The sequence below is a fragment of the Venturia canescens genome, chromosome 9 (genome assembly GCF_019457755.1).
Source record: "Venturia canescens isolate UGA chromosome 9, ASM1945775v1, whole genome shotgun sequence".
Lineage (NCBI taxonomy): Eukaryota > Metazoa > Arthropoda > Insecta > Hymenoptera > Ichneumonidae > Venturia > Venturia canescens.
In genome coordinates this window covers 2,554,664-2,578,463 of record NC_057429.1, presented here as the reverse complement: position 1 = coordinate 2,578,463, position 23,800 = coordinate 2,554,664, and the positions used below count along the sequence as shown (strand labels likewise).

The window sequence follows — 23,800 nt, the reverse complement described above, 5'->3', positions numbered from 1 at the left end:
CGTCTCTTTCCAATCGCCGTCGGCTGCATACCGGGTGTTGTAGAACGAGGGACCGCACCATTGCCACAGATATCACCGCACTCTTTTCGAATATCTTAAGCGACAGCGAAAAGGTAAGTGGGTTCCATCCAAATTGTAAAATAAAAGGGTTCGTCTGTCACTCGACACCGCTTCAATCCCCGGTCTCTCACAGCTGACCGAAACTGAAGCGCCGTTGCGACCACGGTAAGATCAAATCATACCGGGACGTAACACTATACACACCTAAAAGAAACTCGGTTAATGACTTATCACTTCTCACTTATTTATAAATCAAAGAATTCCGAAAAACGAATTAAATTATTTTTATTCACGATAACGAGAAAAATCCGAACGAGTCGTTAACACGTGTATTCGCAATAAAAAAATCAACCATGGTATAAATAAAACATTTATTCGTGGACACTTCATAACATTAGTTTGAACTTTTCCCGATAGGGCGCTACGGATCGAAAATGTACATGTAACATTGGATTGAATAAATAAAGTCGCGTAACTTTTTAACACATAACCAGATTTTTATGGTAATTCATGACATATTTAAAACAAGATATTTTTAATCGTATGCTTTGGTCTCGCTGGAGTTACCATTTTGATTTGTGGCTCTCATTTCGATCTGGGCACATCCTTGTTTTTGAATTTTCTTTTTTTTTTAACACCAAGATTTGATGGTGTTTTCGTCGTTCGATAATGTTTGTTCAAAATTAAACCATGAAATCACAAAAAATGTTTATCATCAAGAGACTCGGTATTGATCATTTTTTTTTTATATACAATAAAACGATTTTTGTATACCGCAAGAGAAAGTGAGACAGATATGAAAGAGAGCGAGAGAGTATGAGATTGAATATATATATATATATATTGTGACGTGAGATTTTTGCCCCGCCACTCGTACAAATCGTGTCGACCAGTGGACCGGGTTTACGGCCCATTTTTGATGCCCCTCGACTCGTCGGTCGATGTTCGGAACGAGACTCAGCGTCACGTAATTTTTAGGTTTTAGTTTAGGACTCGCGTATATTACCTTCCGTCGATATTTACTTTCGTTACCTATTTGCCTGCGAGTGCAGTGAGTAGAGAGAATATTAGTTTAATTATTTTGAGCTTTAATGACGTTCAATTTTGTTAGTCTGGTACAGTTTTGTGGAGATCTGGTGTTGCCGCCACCGCTATTTGGCCCCGCAACCATTATTTTAGCGATTCCAATTTGCTGTTCGAGCCGAACTCGCTCATGAGAATCATTCCTCTCACACCGTCTACGAGCATCGAAAAACACTCTCGACCAGCGGGCGGTTGAAAGAGCACGCTGGCATAGGCCATACTTTGAACGCCGCCCGTGTCTTTCCCGCCGTAGCAGCCTAGAGTTGCACCGCCCGCTATTTAGAGTTTTCCGGGGGCGAGGTGCTGTTTTGCCTGGTGGTTTATCTTGTGGGCCCACCATGGCTTCGAGTCGACCGGAGTGGTGAGGGAGGCCTCCCCTTGTCCTTCGGAGCTGCCCGCCGGATCCCCAAGAGGAAAGACACCCGGATCACGGCCATCTAGTCGAGAGGGGTGTTACGAGTGAGCGAGGGAGGTGAGAGCGGCAGAAGGGTAATTATTTGTAAGATCGTGTAAAAAGGCGTAATGGAGATTGCTCTCCTTACATGCTCCATGTTCAAACATTCCGCGAAAGCGCGAGCCAAGAGCCCGGGCTCTAGTTCGCACCTAGCGTGTGAGCGCTGCCGTACAGAGGCCTAGTGGTGGGGAGAGCGCCGAATCTCGAGGACCACTCGTACGCACTACGGACAAGGAGTCGAGGTCTGAGCATCGTACTGGCGAGTCTGCGGCCGAACTGCCCCGATCTTCTCCTTTGTGCGACGAGTGCGTTCCTCGGTAAGTCCAGTTCTATTTCTCCATTGAATTCTTTAATCGAGTCGAGCCTTTTCCTTCTTTTGTTTCGGAATACAGTTCCGGTTTTTGCTTTAGTAGAGTTTAGGTGACGATTTAGTGAAACCCGTGGTAAGAATATCGAGTGAGATTGCGGCCGATACTTCCCGTGTTCCTAGTCTTTTACAGTTCAGTTTTGCGTAGCTCGGCTTGATTATTGAGCTCGCTATTAATTTGGTCTCTTTCATAATGTATTATTTGGTCAAATTATTACGAATATCGAGTTAGAGTTTTCGTTAATTTTGCGTAGTAGGCGCTGGAATGTTCCACGCCGTAAAGTATGTCGCTCTCTCTCTCTCTCACCGCACGCGCTGAGGCTCTAGCGAGCACGTTCGCTCTCGCGATGTTTTCGTTCCGTCCTTTTCGCTCACATTGTCGCGTATCGTTTATACGGCATTCTCTTCTATCTTTTGTATTGCGTATTTTTCAGCCGTTCCTTTTGCGTTCGCAGTTATTTCTTTTTCTCTATTTCGTGACGATCGTATTATTTTGTGCCTCTCTATGGCGAATTATCTTACGGCACTCTTCCGTTACCTCTGTTACCGTTTCAAAGATTATCTTGCTATTAGTTTCTGTGATTTATTTTATCGTATAACGCCGCTATCTTCGTATTATTGTACTGATCGTTCGGGAAATTCGGTGTTACCTCGCGCTTAGCCGAAGTCGCTTCACTATTACCTTCGATTGCCTTTCCTCGCGAATTATTTTAGGGTTACCTAGCGTCAATTACCTTGCCTATGTTGCCTATGACGCTCTCGCGAATTATTTTAGGGTTACCTAGCGTCAATTACCTTGCCTATGTTGCCTATGACGCTCTCGCGAATTATTTAGGGTTACCTAGCGTCAATTACCTTGCCTATGTTGCCTATGACGCTCTCGCGAATTACTTTCGGGTTACCTGGTGTCGATTACCTTTTACCTAAATTTACCTAAGACACCGTTTGTTCTGGCGTTGGTTATCTTTTACCTGTTACCTAAGGCATCTGCTCGTCAGATCGCTGATTATCTTTTACCTACAATGCCAGGGCGTCGGTTGTCGATTACCTACGACACCCGCGAAATTGCGATGCGATTATCTATTACCTGAATTACCTGGTGAATTCGAGTAAGCCACGCGCCGAAACCGCGTTGTCGTCCGATACGTATTGGCCATGCGATTCTAGCGAGCCGTAAATTGAATTTCCTTTTCCACTCTTATTTTATGTAGAATCCAATCTCGCGAGAATTCATCTTTTCTTGTACTTTCGTTTATTTGAATAAATTGTGAATCTTTTCTGAATCTTCTGTCTGTGTCGGTTATTGGCTTTGCGTTGTGAATTGCTACTTTTCCTCAAGGATCCCCCCCTCTACCTTTTGTATCTCAGATGAGCTGAGTAGTCGGACCGTCCTCGGTCATTCGTTCCCCTCGTGTACTCTAAATTCTAGTTTTGCGTTGCGTTACGATCGCGAGAATCGACGATTAATTCGACGGTACTTTGTACCTGGCGCCCAGTTCATTCTCGCAGCCGGAGAGTCATACGGGAAGGAGTGGGTGAGCCGAGAAGGGACTGGATCGTACCCTTGCGGGGAAAATCTACGTTACAATATATATACAATAATGATAAAAGATCCCCAAAAATTTTCACTTTTCATCACTAGTGGCGCGGTAGTCTACTTGCACCATTCCTATTGCAAGAGAAAGTGAGAGAGCGAAAGGGTGTGAAAAAGAGCAACAAAGTGTACATGAATTTGCAAGAAAGAATATTAATGCATGGAAAAGATTGCAAAAGCGAGAGAGTGTGAGAGAGTGCAAACAAAAGCAGAAAAGTGCGAGAGACAGCAAAAGAGAATGCGAAAGAGTGTGAGAGAACCCTCAATAATTCTCTCGTATACTATTGCACATGCTTTTTTTATAATTCTGTGGTCTCGCTCAAGTTATTTTTACCTCCAAAAAGCAATATCGATTTTATTATAATTGTATAAAAGAACATTGAAATGAAAATAAAAAATAATTGGAAAGTATAATTGATCAATCTGAATATATTTCATGAAGTTACCATCGGTCGGTAACAAGTAGTTGATGAATGTCAGAGCAGCGCGGCGGGGTTTCTCCACTTTCACTCTGTTACACATTTCCTATTTTATCTTTTTTCATTGGTACTGTGTTCGCTCAACGTTATTGTTACTTTAGTTTTAGGATGACACGACAAATCGTCGATTCCAAAACGCCGAGCGACTAAACGCCGAATAACTAAAAACCGAATATGCCCACACGACTATACGCCAATGTGACAAAATACCGTACACACATCGAAAGTGTTCCAAACCCGCCCATTGTGTTTGTGTGTGAGGGGGGGGGGGTGTCTTATTTGTGACAATCCCTCAACGTATAGTCATTCGGCATTTAGTCGTTCGGCGTATAGTCGCCGGCATTTTGTCATGAAACCACGAGTTTTAGAATTAAACTTCTCACTTTGACTTACTACCCAGCGAATACACTGGGATAAGGTTCGCAATTTCTATGCGAATTTTACGTGAATTCCAAGCTTTTGCATTAAAGTTACATAATGATCCTAATGGTTTTTGCCACTGTAACTTTTTTAACTATTACTGTAACGAAAAAAACTTTAATTTCATGTTCATTTTAGTCGTTTTCTCCGACACGGTTCTAACTCAGTTCAATTCTTTTCATATTATAGTTGATTCTATAAATATTTTCATATAGTTTATTCTTTACAGTAGGCTAAACCGAGTTTAAACTTATATTAACGTTGGAAAAAACCGGCGCTGGTGTGTTTAAATAATAAATATATACATTTAAAATTAAATGCCACCTGGTGAGAAAAAATTTGAAAACTCACACCCTCATCTCAAAGGATCATATTTCTGCGCCTCATTTCCCCACTCATTATTCAACCGACGGCAACAGGAGAGTAAGTAAAGTTTGTTGAATTTCGATTAAATAAATTATTATTTATAAAATCTATTAATGTCGTTGTCAATTTTAATGTTATAGAGGATCATCGAAAATGGGTGACAACCAGATTGCCGGAGGCGGGCAGGTCGAGAACGGTGGACAGGCCGAGAACGGTGGGCAGGCCGACCAGCCCATTGTCGAGGTCGAGCCACGTGGTGATGGCGATCGGCAACCGCCAGAACTGTAGCAAGTCGGCGAGGAGCTCGTTATGAAAAAAAAATATCGTAAGTAACAATGAAGTCGAATATGTTTATTTATTTTATGATTAAACCACCGTCAAAGTGTCGAGTGGCTATGATACTTACCCAGTTTGTTTACTTTTCAATTACAGATCGGGGAACGAGAGCTGGTTGGCGGGTTCGCGAAGCGAAAAAAATTGACTTTTTGGCCCGTCTAAATGAACGGATGGGCCAAATTGTCGCCGACCGGTATCGCAGCAATTGGCGAGGTAGTCGTGGCGGTCGACGACATGGACGAGGTAAGAAAAAAAAAACCATCGAATCGTTCTCCGATTAATGTAAAAATGGTTCGTCAATTTTTCTGATTGTTTTTGTATTTTTTTTTTGTTTCAGAATCTTCATGAATGCGACTATTTTTTGAAACGTTTTTTAAATAAATAAATAAAAATAAACTCAAAAGACTTCATCGCATTTTTATTCACCAGTAAATTTTCCCAAGCCATACTTCCCTCAGTTCCTTATACCAAAAAAATACTTACTGCTCCTCACATCAATAATCAGAAAGCATTATGTTGCGCAGTGCTTAATTGTGTATCGATTAAAGATGTACCACAATATTTATTGTCAAGTTTCCATATAAACATTATCAAGTTTCCATAAAACATTATACGCAATACTTTATATACGCAGTATTTAATTGTGTATCGATTGAAGATGTACCGCAGTATTGACATAAGTTTTTATAAAAAAATCAGACCGCACTGGAGAAAGTGCACCATAGCATAGACCGTAAGAATTTTTTATGAGAACTATTAGAACCATACTGCAGTGCACTTTCTCTGGTGCATTCTAATTTTTGGGAATAAAAATGAAATGAAATGAAAATGAAAACTTTCTATGGTTAATAATATGGTACATCGTTAATCGATACACAATTAATAAGTGCTGCGCAATACAATAGTTCCTGATTGTTGATGCTAGGGACTACTTTTATAATTCATACGTACCTGGGTTTCATTTCGAAACAATGATTCTTCCAAAAACTCTTCCAGTAGCAATGAGCGTAGTGAAAATTCCATTATGACTATCCAAATGTAGCCAACTGTTCGAAAATCAGTTTTTGAGGTTCTTTTCAATTACCTAATGATCAAATGATTATTGCAGTGGAGAATCGTACATTGACTCAGCTTTAGTTAAATGCTATGAAAAATTTTAAAAATGTTTGACTAGGTTTCATCGAGATTTTATTCATGAGAAATAGAACAGCAACAAAACTTTATCACCAACAGCGACCATGCCTGTTTCAATGCATCCGGAAACACAGAAGCCTGAGCCGGAGCCTTGAAAACATCATTTACAGAAAATTGGAAAGGTTCGCTAATGGGACGTTCCGGGCATTTGAAGCGGTCTATGAAAGTACAAATAAAATTTAAAGGACAAATAAAGTTCTTTGAAACCTGCTTGTTTTAAAAATAAACTGAACTTTTCAACAATCTCGTCGAATCTCTCCTTCGACCAATCGACTGTGTCAAGTTTGTTCACAACAATAGCCAGTTGTGAAATACCAATGTAAATCGAAAGTCGTAAAAATCAAAATAAAATGAGCGTTCAAACGGTAAATTATTATAATTAATAAGAGTAAATAAATAGAATTCAAAGTAATGGTTTGAGTTTTTGGAATAAAAGTCGTTGAGGGGACGAGCGCGAAATAACGATTGTACTGGTTACGAAAAGTTGAAGAATGTTATTCATCATCGCCTCCGCAAATGCGCGAGTACCAAGTAGTCAGGGGATGGAGTAGAAAAGTCGAAACGTTTGATTTTCTCGTTGATTATAGATTTTTTTTTAACATAAGGTTCACGAAATTGCCAACGTTTGCAAAGCGTTCGACCAAATAGGGAAGCCATTTTGTGATAATATCGGAGTTTCACGTTTTGCATGTAGCTCAAATTCAACTTGCATCCCTCACCGGGGATACTGTATTTCATATCGACGTAAATGTTTAATTGTTGGTGATCAATCGTGGGTGAAATTGAAGCAATGGAATTCTCGAGTACCGATCGATCTTTTGATATTTTTTCTTTGTTCTTTATAAATTTTTGGTTTGATTTGAATTCGCTAGATCGCAAAGCAGTCGTCAAATCAATCGTCCAATTATTTGCAATCAGGTTCCTATCAACACTCATTTTTTCAAGTTCCGAGCTCAATTTTCTTTCTCGTTTTCTTCGATCGGTGTATCGCTTGTTTCCGGCATTGTTAGAGGTTCGAGAGAATTCGCAAGTCGGAAAGTTGATGGTGTTGGATGAAATTCTCTGTTTTCTCGACCCCGTTACCACTTCGGAATAACGGAATTTGTTTTTAGTGATGGCAATCCTTTACTGAACAAACTCATCCTCACGAGCCCATTCGAATTATCCGATTTTTGCAAGAGATGAGCCGTTAAATCCGAGAATGTACCAAATACTCTTTCAGTCTCGTCACGCTTCGATACGAATGGTGTTTTTGAACTTATCGTTTTTGCGTAACTCGTCATTGAATCCGTCAAGGAACCGTACGTCTCGGAATTATTTGACGCGGGTACAATATATACCTGCTAAAGCTTCCAGATATTCTTTATAACCATGGTCCGACTCTGAACAAAAAAAAATCAAAGTTATGGATAGAAAGAACAAATGACATTTAATCCCCTTAACAATAAGTTTTAAAAAATGTATGCACCAGTGGTACCTTACGAAGGAGTTTCGTTTAAAACGTCATTCAATGTAGCCTCACTACTGAAATAATGTTGAATTACTTTTTCTACGAGGACCTCTTCGAGGACGAAATCTCCCATAACATTTCTAACTGTTTCCATTGAAATCTCCAATCCAAATGGGAATTTTCATTCTCGGACAATGCAGCTCTTCCTACTTTGTTTGGAGCATGTTCTTTTGATGCCGCAGCCTCATTGCTTTTCACTACTGCAGGTTCCACGAAAATAGAACTAATGTTCTGTTGCTTATGGCGGTCAAAGAGAAACTCTTCAGCTTGAGCGTAAGGAAATTCATTATTATTAATGAGATAACAAAATGATATTAGGATGAATGCTTAATTATAACTATGGCTTGAATTCCATCTAATTTTTAAATGATACAAACAATATAGATACAGTTTTTTTTGGTTAATCTGATTTCAATGAAAAATTCTTATTTTTTATTTGCTAATTCTGAAAAACTGAACATATGGATACGATGCCATAGTTGTGTTGAAAAAGGTGGATTTTAGTGTATGATAATATGAATAAGAATAAATTTGAAACTATCACCGGTGCGATAACAAATGTAGTTTTCCACTGTTACTGAAATAAGATTAAATTCAATATATACCTGTGTTAGCGTCCAAATATTTTTTAGCCATCAATGTCGCTGATGAAATTATGTTGAATTACTTTTTCTACGAGGACCTCTTCGAGGATAGAATCTCCAAGAAAATTTCTAACAGTTTCCATGCAAACCTTCAATTGGGAATTTCCTTTCTCGGACATTGCAGCTCTTTTTGCTTTGTTTGGAGCTTGTTCTTTTGATTCCACAGACTCATTGCTTTTCACTACTGCAGGTTCCACGAAAATAGAACTAATGCTCTGTTGCTTATGGCGGTCAAAGAGAAACTCTTCAGCTTGAGCGTAAGGAAATTTATTGTTATTCATTGGATAACAAAATGATATTAGGATGACTGCTTGTTTATAACAATGGATTGAATTCCATCTAATTTTTAAATGATACAAACAATATAGATTAGTTTTTCTTGGTTAATCTGATTTCAATGAAAAATTCTTATTTTTTATTTGCTAATTCTGAAAAACTGAACATATAGATACGATGCCATAGTTGTGTTGAAAAAGGTGGATTTTAGTGTATGATATTATGAATAAGAATAAATTTGAAACTATCACCGGTGCAATCACAAATGTAGTTTTCCACTGTTACTGAAATAAGATTAAATTCAATATATACCTGTGTTAGCTTCCAGATATTTTTTGGCCATTTAATGTCGCTGATGAAATTATGTTGAATTACTTTTTCTACGAGAACCTCTTCAAGGACGAAATCTCCAATAACATTTGTAACTGTTTCCATTGAAATCTCCAATCCAATTAGGAATTTTCTTTCTCGGACAATGCAGCTCTTTCTGCTTTGTTTGGAGCTTGTTCTTCTGATGCCGCAGCCTCATTGCTTTTCACTACTGCAGGTTCCACGAAAAAAGAACTAATGCTCTGTTGCTTTTGGCGGTCAAAGAGAAACTCTTCAGCTTGAGCATAAGGAAATTTATTATTATTCATTGGATAACAAAATGATATTAGGATGACTGCTTATTTATAACAATGGATTGAATTCCATCTAATTTTTAAATGATACAAACAATATAGATACAGTTTTTTTTGGTTAATCTGATTTCAATGAAAAATTCTTATTTTTTATTTGCTAATTCTGAAAAACTGAACATATGGATACGATGCCATAGTTGGGTTAAAAAAGGTGGATTTTAGTGTATGGTATTATAAGAATAAATTTGAGCCTATCACCGGTGCGATAATAAATGTGGTTTTCCACTGTTACTAAAATAAGAGTAATTTGTTTTCAAGCTAGGACAATGAAAAAACTAAATAAAAGTTCTGTTTAAATAATACTGTTCTGTTTAGTATATGGATTGTTAGAATATCGGAGTGATTTAAGATTAATCTTACTATCTTATTAAAACTTACCTGTCATCTTGAAACGTGTTAATGCCATGGCCAAATGCATCATAAGCGAGAGCTGAAATGTTCGATCCGTGTCCAACAAAAACACTAAATTTTCCCTTGATCTAAGATTACAGGTTTTGACTGTGCCATCTAGCTGCATAACCAATGTCATCTGTTAAGCGAAGCAACCAAATGGGTAGCCTCCGGAGGTTTAACCGGAAAGAACCTGAGCGTGATTTTGAATTCACATCAATATTAATTTTAGAGTTGTACATTATTTTACTACTGTGAATAGCTTTTTTTGACAACCGAAATCTTTATCAACCAGATTCACACAATTTATACATGTTCATAATTAAAAAATAACTGTACCTTTCCTCCAAGCTTTAAATCCCAAATAAAAACATGTTCACGAGCTCCAACAGTCACAAATCTTCCCTTCTGTCCTTCTAAAAACTGCATTAAGTATAGAACTTGTTATATATTCGAATTTCCTGCGGAAACGTATCGAAAACAACGAATTCAGATGTCTGAATCTGTTGTCGTCAATATTGTTTGGTTAACTCCGTTCGCGTTGACGTCATTTTTTTAATTCGATATTTCACTCGTCCTATTTTTTTTTATTGATGATAAATTCTTAATTTATATAACAAACACTACTCAGGTTTTTATTTCGCGACATTTTGTGCATTCACAGTACACTTTGTTTAATGTTGATTATAATGCCGCTAGTCCACTTTTGAGGTTGAGTTTTTTTCGGATGTAGTGACCAAGGAGACTATAGGTAAGGAGTGCAATCTCCGTATTGGGCGCCTGTTAGAAAAACGTCCGTAAAAATGTCGGGCAACCCGGGTTCGAGGAACGGCCACTACGCGTCGCATTGTCGTTTGGTACGGCTATATATATAGTAATAAAATCAATGTCATTGGTGAAACTGACCGTCATGGCGGCTGATGGCGGCGGAATCGTGGATTTAAAGAGCTTGCGCCTATAAAAAATTGTTGAATCAACAATTATGAGCGCTCGTGATCGAAAGTACTAATATGTATTGTAATAATATTCTCCAGCGACGTGAAACCCTGCGCTTCGCACATTCAAAGTATCAGCTGATCCCCCCTCGTATGTCGCGCTGTTAAGAAAACTATAGCATCCGGAAGATTGCCGGTTCATATACTCATGTCGAAAGAAATTTTTTCTCTGTCACAAATTTTTTTTTGCGTGACATGAATATTTTAAAATTATATTGATAACTATAGCTCTTGTGACCACAGTTATTGTTTCATAAAACCTTAACATATCAAGCGGCCCGGATAAGCCAGTAGCATTTTCTGCCATTGGAATATCAAGAGTTTACGTGGTGTGATGGTTCCATGTTGGGCTTGTACTCGTGGAGTTGGCGGTTCGAATCCTCGTTCGTTTTATTTTTTTTTTTCCATCATAGATATTATTCGTTGACTATAGCAGAAATTAAAAAAAATCAATTGATGTTGTTGAATTATATTTTTTTTTATTCATTTATATAAAAAAAATGACTGCAATTTGTTAATGTATTTTAATAGTAATGGCCCCTGTGTCAGTGTAATTATCATAGTGTCAGCTGGCAGCAACGCATGCGCGTATATAACGCGTACATTGTGCGCATGCGCCACCGTACGAAACTACAACAGCGCCGCTCGAGAGGAACCCTCTTTCCCGACACTTTTACGGACGTGCCCGATCGCCGAGATTGCACTCCTTACCTATAGTCTCCTTGGTAGTAACGCTCGATCTAATAAAACCGGTGAAACCGGTGAACTTAATCCGCAATAACCTATTCCGGGTGTCACTCTTGATTTTCTGAGTGTCATCCAATGAAACTGTCACTCTTGATATTAAAATTATAATAACAGTGCTTGTATTAACTCATTCAGACTAATTTATATTATGGAATAAATTTTTTTTTTATAAACGTCGAACTCCCGTTTTTGTTTTAATCACATGTTTCCAAGAGATTCGGTATCTATCCAACACTTGTAATGAACTCATTTTAAACCAATAAACTCATTTAAACCATTTATATTATGTACTAAATTATATTAATTTTTTTATTTTATCGCAATTCGAATAAATAATAACCGTCAAACTCCGGTTTGTTTTGATTTGACAACACGTTTTCAAGAGACTCGGGGTGCGTTCGACTTGGGCGCTTACACGCTTATAAGCAGTGGTTTGAAGACGCTGAAAGCATGTAAGCGCCCAAGCCGAACGCACCCTCGGTATTACGTCCTTATGCAGAAAATCATTAGTGTTAGTACACCAAATTCAACCAATTGAAATCCCTAGAGCCATAGTTGGTGTTATATACGGACACGCATCTTTGAATGTATTTCGGAAAACAACCAATGAAGAACCAGAGAGGATCCAAGGGGTCTTTGAAGGTATAGGTAACTTTGCGTAATTTTCGACCCGTGCAAAGTTTTTTCTCATCAATTACGTTACTGATCGTATTGATTTTAGGCTCATTCGATAGGGACCTTGAAAATTAGTATCCAAACCAATTTTCGTTTCATGAAACGTCTTCTCAGCTTCGCGATTCACGAAATTGACATGCAAATTTTACCCCCACTACCGCGAATCGGTTTATTCAGAGATATAAATAAAACTTGGCGAGCTCGGGCCAGCAGAAGACAGGGCTGTCAATGTACTTGTCCCGAGACTCTACCGAGTCTCTTGATTTGAACGAATCCAAATTCGAAAGGTAATAGGTAAGAATTCAACTCCACAAGGTAACAGGTAAGAAATCGAATTCGTCGGATAGAAAAACACTAAAGACGCCTGATTACGTCAAAGAATTTCACGTAATATTCAGGTTCGTCAAAAACTAAATAAATAATCAAAAAAAATAATAATAAATTCGATAATGGCTAACACTTATTCGAACTCTCGGTAAATCCAAACAAAAGGAAATTGTTTGATCGAAACTTTTACTCGCGGCGTAGCATGTCCGAGAAAATGATAACCGGAATAATTCGAAATTGATATCGAAACGTATCTAAGAATTAGTATTTAAACGCGACATTTTAACAAATCGAAATGCTGACAGTAATACGATTAGATAAATTAACTATTGTGCTCGATCGACAGGTGAACCGTTTGCTAACGCGAATACTCGAAGAATGGCTGTGCCGGACGAGTCAACTCGCTGACTCCCCCCTTTCCCGGTTCCGGGGTGATGTAGAGGGGTGACGGTAGATCACCCGATTTTCAAAAAAAAAAATTGTTTTTCGAAACTCGTTCCTGTCGAAGTAAACACCGGATTAACGATTGGACAGAAGCGAACGAATATCGAAATAATGTCCCGTTACGGTTTATGGCTCACGTGTGCGGGATTTCGAGTCTTCTAAACCGAACAAAAGAGACTATTTATATTTTCGGGGCTCACAGCCAACCTCGTACGCTTTGGCGGTACGAAGTCAAGATGATGGTTTTATGCCCTCGGTCGCGAGAAGTGTTTACGTTGTCGGGGCTAACTGTCAACGTCGTACGAGCTCAAAACGTTGGTCTTATGTCCTCTTACGCGAGGCAAATGTACGGGGTAACCGATTAAGTCAAATTCAAAATAATTCGACGCGCTCGGCCAGGCAACAATATTCACCGATGACACAAAGGATTACGAAAAGGCACGAGATATCCAAAACAGGCACAAGAAATAAAAAAATTTCTTACAATTAAAAAATACGAGATTCAAATATAACACAGTTTAAGCGACACGGTAGAGTTAACTGAGGCAAAAGTGATAGTCAAAAAAAATGTAAATACGGCAAGAAGTTAAGATTGCTGGCATATACCCTGCCATCGCAAAGTGCGTACAAAAGAAATCGAAATAATATTTCGTCAGAAAATTATCCCGTAGTTATACGAGAGGTAAAAGGGAAAAACAAATTTTATTTGGTCACACCACAATAACAACACCTCGGGAGTGTCCGCTAAACACAATTCCCCTAGGGAAAAAAAGGTTGGGACAAGTACATTGATGGTCTCTTGTTTCTGGATGACATAGAAAAAAGATTTAGAACCAGGAAAAAAATTCTATAAAAATAATAAACGAAAAATTGAAAAGTTCAAAAAAATTCAACAAAAATAAAAAACAATCGAAAAAATTCTGTAAAGAAAAATAAAAAAATTTCAAAAAAATTCATAAATATTGAAGACATTGAAAAATGTACTATCCAAGTTACATGTAGTATAAAAATGTATGATATCAATTGGAGGCCAACTATTTATTGATAATTTGGAATATTTATCCAACAAATTGGAAACTTTAATGAAATTCATGATAATTATTTTCACGAAAAAAGTTAATGAAAAAAAAGTCATAACGGAAGTTACGTGCAGTACTAAAATGTATTATATCAATTCGAGGTCAAGTATTTATCACTTATTCGAAATATAATCTCTGGCGACAAATGAGCGTTGAGAATCCTTGTCGGGCTCACAAGGTTTTATCAAAATTACTAAAAAATAAATGGAAATAAAATCATTAAAAATTCACATGAAAGTCATTCGTTACTTCATCAAGGTATACACTTTAAAGAATCGATTCCCCTCCGACTTTCAGGATCCCCTGGTATTATTCACAACATTCAACTTCGATTGGATCGGTACAAATTATGTTCAAATACGTCTTAAACGTACTTGTCCGGCCCATCACTTTTTATTCAAATTGCTCATTCGAAAACAAATCAAAAACGAAGTTAATGCATGTGTTAATATTAAGGAACAGTAATTCCCGAGAAAATAATTTTCCTTCGAATCGCTCTTGTCAAAATGAAACGAAAATGAAAGATGAAGTTGATTAATCTATTTATATTATATGGAGTCATAATTCACAACAAAATCATTTTTCTACAAATTCCAGGAATCCACGTGTCGTACTCGACTAGTGATATTTATCAAAATGTGTACGTGACTATCGAAAAAAAACATTGCATGGCTGAGTAGGTTCGAAAATTTCTAGTAATGCGCCTGATTATTTCTCATTTTCATTGGTTCTTACCGAATGGTATGTGTTCACTGAAGACAATGAGAAGTGGATATTGCTATACGAACTTGCGAACAATCAAGTTCAAATTACTTGGAGATATTATATTTATTTTCATCCATTTTATTATATTTGTCATTATAGAAGAGCCCTGATTTGTTGTCGAATGAGCAATTTGAATAAAAAGTGATGGGCCGGACAAGTACGTTTAAGACGTATTTGAACATAATTTGTACCGATCCAATCGAAGTTGAATGTTGTGAATAATACCAGGGGATCCTGAAAGTCGGAGGGGAATCAATTCTTTAAAGTGTATACCTTGGTGAAGTAACGAATGACTTTCATGTGAATTTTTAATGATTTTATTTCGATTAATTTTTTAGTAATTTTGATAAAACGTTGTGAGCCCGACAAGGATTCTCAACGCTCATTTGTCGCCGGAGATTATATTTCGAATAAGTGATAAATACTTGACCTCGAATTGATATAATACATTTTAGTACTGCACGTAACTTCCGTTATGACTTTTTTTTCATTAACTTTTTTCGTGAAAATAATTATCATGAATTTCATTAAAGTTTCCAATTTGTTGGATAAATATTCCAAATTATCAATAAATAGTTGGCCTCCAATTGATATCATACATTTTTATACTACATGTAACTTGGATAGTACATTTTTCAATGTCTTCAATATTTATGAACTTTTTTGAACTTTTCAATTTTTCGTTTATTATTTTTATAGAATTTTTTTCCTGGTTCTAAATCTTTTTTCTATGTCATCCAGAAACAAGAGACCACCAATGTACTTGTCCCAACCTTTTTTTCCCTAGGGGAAGTTTATGGTTTGATATCACGCCTTTTTTCTCAAATGTTCCTCATTTATGTTATGACGGTTATAGGATTTTAGTATAAATTTCTATGAATTATTTGCTTAGTACATTTTTATAGATTTCATTCTCATACGAAGATTTTTTATGGGATAATCTTTTGCATGAAATTATCAGCAAATAAGGGACCATCAATGTACTTTTCCCAATCTTATTTTCCCTAGGTATGATGTTCGACTTATAAAGTTGGTTTCCACCATAAAAGACCAATTTTTCGTAAAAATTGTAGTGAAAATATTTCGTCACAAGTCTGCTCTTGAACTTTGGCGATTTTTTTCCTCAAACTCTAATATGTTATGTCTATTAGGAACTAAACACCATGGAGGAATCCGGGATGAGGCCCGCGAAATGAATTTCGGTTTATAATGTTTGTTTCCACATAAAAGACCAATTTTTCTTCAAAATTGTACTGAAAATATTTCGGCACTGGTTTGGTCTTCGACTTCGGTGATTTTTCTCCTTGTCTTCTAATATGTTTTGTCTATTGGGAATCCAAGAGCATGGAGAAATGCGTGTTGTGGGCCATAATATGATTTTCGGCTTATAACGTTGGTTTCCACGAAATAAGATCTATTTTTCGTTAAAATTGTACTGGAAATATTTCGTCACAGGTCTGTCTTTGGACTTTGGCGATTTTTTTCCTTGTACTCTAATATGTTTCGTCTATTTGGAACCCAAGAGCATGGGGAAAAGTGTGTTGCGGGCCGAGATATGATTTTCGGCCTATAACGTTGGATTCCACGAAAAACAACAAATCTCTCGTCAACATTGTACAGAAAATATTCCGTCGCAGGTCTGTCCATAGAGTTGGGCTATTTTTTTTCTTCTACTCTAATTTGCTGTGGTTATTGGGAACCCAAGAGAATGGTAGAAAGCGGGTTGGGGGCCGAGATATGATTTTCGGCTTATAACGTTGGTTTCCACGAAAAAGGACCTATTTTTCGTCAAAATTGTACTGGAAATATTTCGGCATTGGTTTCTTCTTCCACGTTGGTGATTTTCCCCCTTATCTTCTAATATGTTTTGTGTAATAGGAACCCAAGAGAGTGAAGAAATGCGTCTCGTGGGCTGTAATATGATTTTCGGCTTATAACGTTGGTTTCCGCGACAAAAGATCTATTTTTCGTCAAAATTGTACTGAAAATATTTCGTCACCTGTCTGTCCTTGGCCTTTGGCGATTTTTTCAAAGTCTTCATACCAAGAAAGAACTGATGTAAAGATTTCCTTAATAGAACAGATTTTATTTATCCCTTTTCTTCAAAATTCAAATGAAAGATAGATCAAATTCAAGACACGAAAAATCCAACAGATTTGCCCACTTTAAATGTTGCTTTTGCATTCTGAATCTAGAGATTTCATTTCATCCAAAACGTGCTCTCAATCAAATATATTTCCAAAGTTTGTAAGTGGCCGCTGAGGTCTAATTATCCACAGTTTGATAGTTGCTGAAAAAAAGTACCCGAAAACTTCTAACATTTATTATGCCAGAACTCAATGCAGCAAAAAAAACTAAGCGAACTTAATTCAACAAAGCAACAGAATTCCAAGACGTTTAAGGTGCCTGCATTGGTTTTGGAGAAAAACCATTTCAGGACAATTCAGAAATTAATTTAGAAATTCGAAAACTCACAATGGAGTAGAAAAAGGAAAATTGAAGTATCTAGAAATGCGGAAGACTTTTGTGATGAATTTTCTAGATTACATGATACGGTTGGAGGAAATGATTTGAATGATTGGCACACTTGCTGCAACACAGAAATATCAAAGTTTGGAAGTATTTGCTGTATATCAGTCATACAAACTTCAATACCATTTGAAAAGGAACACTTAAAAACTTGCCGAACCAAGTTCCATTACATATTACCATAATCAAAGATAAGGGGTGATCCGTCGCATATAAAGGGTGTTCCATTTTAATGTTACACCTGACTTTTCTCGGAAAATATTGCTCGGATCAAATATTGTGTGGAACAAAACTTTTAGGGGTTGAAGGGGGACGTTTGATAAAAATTGGTTTGTGGATCCAAAATTCAAAATGGCGGCGTTAGAATGGCCGACATTTTTTTTTCGAATGGAAACATAACTTTTTTTCATCACCAAACAATTTTTCAGCGCAAAACCAACAACTTTTGTTGAAAAATTTTTTTGATTAAGTTGATATTTTTTAAGTGAGAACATCATTTTCAACTATTTTAGAGGTATCCAGGATGCACCGCGAAGAGATCTTTAACGTACCAAGGCAAAGTGCGTTTGCGTGGGCGTCTGCATATGCGTGTATACGTGGAGGTGCATGTGTGTGTGTTTTTTATTTTCATTTTATTTTTCAACTTTTTTTAAAAAGAGGGGCATGCAATGCCTTTATGCCCATAGGTACGAGCTCACAAGGATTAGGTCTCTGCGGTTCGTCACTACCGCAGTATTTTCGGACTCCGAACCCTCCTTGTGAGTGTACTCTGATCCCTCCCTAGAGATGTTCAAAGATCCCTCCATTCATGTTTAAACATGCCTGAACTCTTCTCTCAAAACCATCAACTGTGCGTAGGAGAACATCTCTCAGGATCGCACGGCAGGCAGCTCTTATCCGCTCCTTCATGTTCTCTCGTGTTGTTGGAGCTTGACGGTAGACAGCGTCTTTTAAGTACCCCCTAAAAAGAAATCAGGAGACGTAAGATCTGGTGACCTTGGAGGCCAATTTACAGGACCGTCTCGACCAATCCACCGTTGACCAAATGTTGTATCCAGATGATTTCGAACAACATGAGCCCAGTGAGCGGGTGCACCGTCTTGCTGAAACCACATCTGTTGACGTGTTTCCAAATCCAGATCTTCTAGCAAAAGAGGCAGTTCATTTTGTGGAAAATCAAGGTAACGGACAGAGTTCACATTTCCCTCGAAAAAATGGGGACCTATTAATTGCCCGTTCACAATATCACACCATACGTTCAAACTCCATCGATGTTGGTGATCGATCTGTCTCAACCAATGTGGATTCTGATCAGACCAATACCGAAAGTTCCATCGGTTCACTTGACCACGGTTGTTGAAAGTGGATTCATCACTGAACATAACGTATCGAAAAAATTCCCTGGATCGCTCGATTTGTCTCAACGCCCACCGACAAAACGCCACCCTGCGCAACGGATCTGGATTAGGAGTGTCTTGGTGGAATTGTAGTCGGTACGGGTGAAGTTTCACACCTCTCAATACACGGTGCACTGTCGATTTGGGAAACCCCAGTCGTTCCGAGATCACTTTGGCACTCAAATGAGGATCAATTGCTATCATGACTAAAATAGCCATGTTTCGGGCTTCATGCAATCCACCAAAATTATTGACGTTTGGGAAATGTCGACGGTGGCGGATCATCCGACCTGCTCTCGCTCGCTGCTCAAGGGTTCGGATTGTCTGCCGTGATGGGTAACGACGATCAGGATATTCACGTCGATACAAATTTTCAGCTCGGAAGTAATTGCCCCGACACCTCCCTAAAATAAGGAGCATATCAACGATTTCTTTGGGACTGAAATCAGCCATTGTTGCTAATTTTCAGAATTTTCCTCTAATTTAAGAACTTTTAAAAATTTCGAGAATCAAGAATTTTTCTCTGATTTCAGAACCTTTACAAATTTTCGATTTCGTCTCTTGCTAATGGCTGCGGAGTCAGAAGATAAACGTTTCAATTAATTTTTCATCCGTGGGCGATCACAATGACTTCTAAAATAAAAAATTCTTCTCTGATTTACAACTCAAAAGTAGGCGTAAGGCTCGCTTACGTGAACTTATCTTTAAGCGTAAACCTCGCTTGCGTGTACTTATCTTTAAGCGTAAGCCTCGCTTACGATTAAAGGTAAGTTCACTTTGTAAGAGATTAAAGAAAACATCATTGGTAGTACTGACGTAGTCTGACTTTGCGTAGTTCTCTTACTTTAGAGCTTTAAATAAGAGAAGAATTTTTTATTTTAGAAGTCATTGTGATCGCCCACGGATAAAAAATTGATTGAAACGTTTATCTTCTGACTCCGCAGCCATTAGCAAGAGACGAAATCGAAAATTTGTAAAGGTTCTGAAATACGAGAAAAATTTTTGATTCTCGAAATTTTTAAAAGTTCTTAAATTAGAGGAAAATTCTGAAAATTAGCAACAATGGCTGATTTCAGTCCCAACGAAATCGTTGATATGCTCCTTACACGCAAACGCACTTGCACTTGGTACGTTAAAGATCTCTTCGCGGTACATCCTGGATACCTCTAAAATAGTTGAAAATGATATTCTCACGTAAAAAATATCAACTTAATCAAAAAATTTTTCCAACAAAAGTTGTTGGTTTTGCGCGGAAAAATTTTTTGATGATGAAAAAAAGTTATGTTTCCATTCGAAAAAAACATGTCGGCCATTCTAACGCCGCCATTTTGAATTTTGGATCCACAAACCAATTTTTATCAAACGTCCCCCTTCAACCCCTAAAAGTTTTGTTGCACACAATATTTGATCCGATGAATATTTTCCGAGAAAAGTCAGGTGTAAGATTAAAATGGGACACCCTGTATATTTATCCACAGAAATTTCAGAGTTCGCCGGTATCTGCTGCGGTTCAATGTATCTGCGCAATGAGCTTCGAAGACAGCAATTTCCAACCCCTAGGAAAAAAAAGGTTGGGACAAGTACATTGATGGTCCCTCGTTTGTTGATAATTCCATCCATGAAAAAAACTTTAAAACAAAATTTTTATAAAAAATGGGCAAAAAAATTATTTTATAAAAAAAATACAGAACAATTCGAAAAAAATTTCACAAATCTTGAAAAAGCATTATCTTTAAAAATAACTAAACTTTATCTCTTTTTTAAAGTGTTAAAAGAATCAAATAACAAGTAAAAAATAAAAACCGAAAAATCGCGCTTGAAATCATTTTGGAAACCGATGCCTCATTCTTTTTATTTGATTCGAAGGGCTAAATCAACTAAAAAAAATTCCATCTAATTTACGTGCAGCATTAAAATTTATTATATCAATTCGAGGCCAAGTATTTTCTAATAAATTGAAAAAAGTTACCATTTGAGTTACGTGCAGCACTAAAATTTATGATATCAATCGAAGGACAAGTAATTTATGAGTAACTCCAAATTTCAACATTATGGAACTGTTTTAAGAAGCTTTTAAATCCAAAAAAATCACATGCAAGCTAGTCATTTCTTACTCTATGATGGCAGAGACAATCGATTTTTTTCAGACTTTCAGGAGCTACTGATATTATTCACAATATTCGACGTCGATTGGATCGATAGAAATTATGTTTAAATATGAGTTAAAAGTACTTGTCCGGCCCATCACTTTCCATTAAACTTATTGTTTTTAAATAAAAATCAGGGCTTTTTTAGAACTGTTGGAGCACAAATACTCATGCAGAGGGAATTTAGAGAGTTATCTTCAAGTAATTTTCTCTTGATTGCACCAATTTAATAAGAATGGAAACAAATTGTCCTGTAATATACAAAAGATGTTATTGTGCATCGATAAATAAAAAACATTTTGCACATTAAATATGTTGAAGCTTCCAAAATAACTCCCCAGTTTGTATTGCTATGACGGCAGTGTTTACTTCTCACTTCTTCCAGCGAACGAATTTCATTCGGCATAACTAACCTAAATCGCATTTCAATAAATTTTTAACCGGATTCTCCCGTACAGTTTCGTTTTTTTATGATTGATTTTTATTTGATTTAAATGAAAAGTGATGGGCCGGACAAGTACTTTTAACTCATATTTAAACATAATTTCTATCGATCCAATCGACGTCGAATATTGTGAATAATATCAGTAGCTCCTGAAAGTCTGAAAAAAATCGATTGTCTCTGCCTTCATAGAGTAAGAAATGACTAGCTTGCATGTGATTTTTTTGGATTTAAAAGCTTCTTAAAACAGTTCCATAATGTTGAAATTTGGAGTTACTCATAAATTACTTGTCCTTCGATTGATATCATAAATTTTAGTGCTGCACGTAACTCAAATGGTAACTTTTTTCAATTTATTAGAAAATACTTGGCCTCGAATTGATATAATAAATTTTAATGCTGCACGTAAATTAGATGGAATTTTTTTTAGTTGATTTAGCCCTTCGAATCAAATAAAAAGAATGAGGCATCGGTTTCCAAAATGATTTCAAGCGCGATTTTTCGGTTTTTATTTTTTACTTGTTATTTGATTCTTTTAACACTTTAAAAAAGAGATAAAGTTTAGTTATTTTTAAAGATAATGCTTTTTCAAGATTTGTGAAATTTTTTTCGAATTGTTCTGTATTTTTTTTATAAAATAATTTTTTTGCCCATTTTTTATAAAAATTTTGTTTTAAAGTTTTTTTCATGGATGGAATTATCAACAAACGAGGGACCATCAATGTACTTGTCCCAACCTTTTTTTTCCTAGGGGAAGTTTATGGTTTGATATCACGTCTTTTTTCTCAAAAGTTCCTTATTTATGTTCAGTTGACTATAGGATATTAGTTTAAATTTCTATGAATTATTTATGATTTTCGTCTTATAACGTTGGTTTTCACGAAAAAAGACCTATTTTTCGTCAAAATTGTACTGGACATATTTCGTCACAGGTCTGTCCTCGGACTTCGGCGATTTTTTCCCTTGTACTCTAATATGTTTTGTCAATTAGAAACCCAAGAGCACGGCCGCAAGCGGGTTGGAGGCCGGGATATGATTTTCGGCTTATGGCGTAGGTTTCCACGAAAAAAGACCTATTTTTGGTAAAAATTGAACTGAAAATATTTCGTCACAGGTCTCTCCTTGGACTTTGGCGATTTTTTTCCTTGTACTCTATTATGTTTTATCAATTAGGAACCAAAGAGCAGGGTGAAAAGCAGGTTGTAGGTCGTGATATGATTTTCGGCTTATAACGTTGGTTTCCACGAAAAAAGATCTAAATTTCGTCAAATTTGAACTGGAAATATTTCGATAGAGGTTTGTTCTTGGACTTTGGTAATTTTTCTCCTTGTCTTCTAATATGTTTTGTCCATTGAAAACTCAAGAGCATGTAGCAATGCGTGTTGCGGGCTGAGATATGATTTCCGGCTTATAACGTTAGTGAAAAGAAAGGAAAAGAGAAAAGATAGATCAAATTCAAGACACAACGAATACAACAGAATTGGCCATTTTTAAATGTCGTTTTGGCATTCTGAATCTAGACATTTTCGTGTCATCCAAAACATGCCCCCGATGAAATATATTTCCAAAGTTTGCAAGTGGCCGCGAAGATCCAATTATCTACAGTTTGATAGTTGCAGAAAAAAGGCACCCGGAAACATTTATTATGTCAGAATTCAAAGAAGTAAAAAAAACTGAGCGTACTTGATTCAACAGAGCAACGGAATTCAAAGACATTTAAGGTACTTGCATTGCTTGTGGAGGAAAACAATTTCATTCCAGGATAATTTAGAAATAAATTAGGAAATTCAGAAATTTAGCATAGAATTTAGAAAAAGGAAAATTAAGATAATTAGTAAAGCTGAAAACTTTTGTGATGAATTTTTGAAATTACATGTTACGGTTGGAGTAAAAAATTTAAATGATTGGCACACATGCTGCGACACAAAAATATCAAAGTTTGAAGGTATTCGCTCCATACTGCAGTAATACAAACTTCAATACTATTTGAAAGGAAACACTTTAAAACTTGCTGAACAAAGTTCCATTACATATTACCATAATCAAAGATAGGGGGTGATACTAGCACATATACTTATCCACAGAAATTTCAAAGTTCGCAGGTATCTGCTGCGATTCAATGTATTTGCACAATTAGTTTGGAAGACAGCAATTTCAAACCCATCCATAAATGATCAACTGAAGATTTTTGTAATGAATTTTTCACTTCATATTTATGTTACAGTGAGAGTCAAAAAGTAAAATGAATGGCACAGTATATAAATTTTATAGTTTGCAGATTTTTGCTGTATTTCAATGATCCAAATTTATAGTATGATAGTGAAAAGTTGTTAGAAGTCATGATGTTACATTAAAATCACATAGCGCACATAACATTCAGAAATTCTGTAGGTTTCC

General features: G+C 36.7%; 1 long non-coding RNA gene across 1 annotated transcript; it reads left to right on the top strand.

The window, feature by feature from the left end:
• Positions 1–4,388: 4,388 nt before the first annotated feature.
• On the top strand, positions 4,389–5,658 carry LOC122416125 (uncharacterized). Its single transcript, XR_006262072.1, has 3 exons — positions 4,389–5,148; positions 5,256–5,402; positions 5,497–5,658. It is a non-coding gene; the product is annotated as an uncharacterized lncRNA (long non-coding RNA).
• Positions 5,659–23,800: the final 18,142 nt, after the last annotated feature.